This window comes from Aptenodytes forsteri, unplaced genomic scaffold, assembly GCF_000699145.1.
Source record: "Aptenodytes forsteri isolate BGI_AS27 unplaced genomic scaffold, ASM69914v1 Scaffold26, whole genome shotgun sequence".
Lineage (NCBI taxonomy): Eukaryota > Metazoa > Chordata > Aves > Sphenisciformes > Spheniscidae > Aptenodytes > Aptenodytes forsteri.
In genome coordinates, this window is record NW_008794125.1 from 2,538,596 (window position 1) to 2,540,841 (window position 2,246).

A 2,246-nucleotide genomic window follows, 5' to 3' on the forward strand; every position below is an offset into this window, starting at 1 on the left:
CCCCCCCCCCAATTTACCTCCTTACCGGGGTCATCCACTTTATCTGGTGAAACTTACTATCTTTGGTTTGATAATAAATAATCATGCCATGAAAGCTGGTAGCTTTTGATGCCAGATAAATTTTGATGCCTTGAGAAAGCACTTTCATGTTGTGCTAATAGAATTAAGAGACTTCTAAAAGGAGACAATTCTGTGAGGTGGGAATCTACTAAACTTGAGCATCCCAGCTACTTGTTACAGAAACTCCAGATATTCTTTGGGGGTATTAAAAAAAAAAAAAAGTCCGTAGCAGGAAAAAACATCTTGTTTTATAAGCTTCTGAGTCTATTAAACCAGAGGCCTGTAGCAATACAGAAACTGTTCTGATACTGTTGTTGAAACTCAGTTGCTACCAGCAAACCCAGTATGATCATTTTTTCAGATTTAGTTTGACTCCATGATAGTTTTCCTGAGCAAATGAAGTGTTGCTGAAGAGCTGGATTGCCAGTGGGAGAGATTTGTGCTTTATATGAGCACAGGCAGAGTGTAACCATGTAGAGCAAATACGTCCATTGCATTGGTAACACATCCCCCCACCCGTGCTTAAGACCCTTGTCACATCTGTGGAGTCCAGTGTAGCTGGCCTCCTGGGTAGGAGTGTTCTGGTGTGTTCTCCAACAGGAGCGCGTGCCCCCTTGGACCTGTCTTCCGACCAGTCTGTTTGCTTTGCACAGAGAATGGTGCAGCCAGGAGGTTTCTAGCCTTACTTAATTTCCCTATTCCTGATTCATAATTTTAGCATCAGCAGGAAAGCTGTTCTGGGCTTGCTGCCTGGAATGTAGCATCGGGAGTCTGGGTTTGCTGGCTTCCTGAGGTACTGTCTTGCAGGTATCCTACCTGCCAAGAATAAGAAAGCAAGAAACATCAGATTAGTTTCCAGACTGAGCTTCCTGTCTTCCCCTTGGAGATCAGTCCAGACCACTGCCACGACATGCAGAGTCTTCTCTAGCCCACCTATGAAGGCCTGGAAGGAGTGTTCCGGTGTCTGCTGCTGTTTAGGTGCTAATTAGTGTTGGCTGCCTGCAAACACATGCTGGAGCAAGTAGAAAGGTTGGGTTTCCAGAGTCCACTGCTAATGTAGAAACCTGCTAATAAAATAAAGAGCTGTGTTGTTCCAGGTGGAACTGCATCTCATGCAGATGTTCACTGGAATAAAACTTGCAGTTCCTCAACTCTGCAGTAGGTTTGAAAAGCACGAGGTCAATGATTAGTGTGTTAACTAAAAACTGGTTTCCACTTACAGTCAGACAGCCTTTCAACTGTGAGCTGAGGGTATTTCACACTTCTCTGAAGCACTGGCCACCTCCAGAGCTGCAACACTTGCCTAGAGGGATCTGAGTCTTTAGAAGATTGCCTGGGGTGGGTTCATACTGGGAGCAGCTCCAGAGCAGAAACAGAGCGTTCATCATTGCTGTCTTTGGCAGCACGCCCCAGGCCTGACCTTACCATCACCAGTAACCAGTCATAGGTAGCTCAGTCAACAAGCCCTCTCCAAAATTCCAGCAAGGGGTTCTAGAATGATAATAGAAATTATGTTTCTTTTTTATAATTGAGTGGAATTTTCAAAGGGGGTTTCAGTAACAAGCACATAAGTTCCTTTGAACTAGACAGCTGCATTAGTTTTATTCTGTGTGGGCCCCCTGTTGCAGAGCTGCTCTTCTCAGCTGTCATTGCCAGACAGTGAACGAGAGAAGAAAGGCTCATTACCCCATCCCTGAGTCATCATCTTTCCTCTTACTCTAATTACAGTGAATTGAGTTCAAGTCTGTCAAAGTGGAAATTACAGTTTCCTAAAAATGTGGTGGAACGCAGTAGATCAAGAGGCCACTGTAGGCAGTGGCTAGACCACATCAGGAAATGGTGTGGTGAAGATCTGAGGGTGATAATGTGCTGTAATACAAGGCAGAACAAGTACAGTAGAATACAACACAACTGCCCTTTCTTCACAATTGCCAGACTGTGAAAAAGTGAAGGAAAACAAAGCCAGAAATGTCTGTTAGACTTGTCTGCTTATTTCATAGAATCATTAAGGTTGGAAAAGACCTCTAAGATCATCGAGTCCAACCGTCGACCCAACACCACCATGCCCACTAAACCATGTCCCTAAGCGCCTCATCTACTCGTCTTTTAAATACCTCCAGGGATGGGGACTCAACCACTTCCCTGGGCAGACTGTTCCAATGTTTCACCACTCTTTCAGTAAAGAA

The 2,246-nt window shown here is 44.7% G+C and overlaps 1 protein-coding gene across 1 annotated transcript in view; it reads left to right on the forward strand.

Moving 5' to 3' along the window:
• The window catches only part of SLX4 (SLX4 structure-specific endonuclease subunit), a 24,074-nt gene that overhangs the window by 11,700 nt on the left and 10,128 nt on the right, over nt 1–2,246 (forward strand). The window lies entirely within an intron of this gene.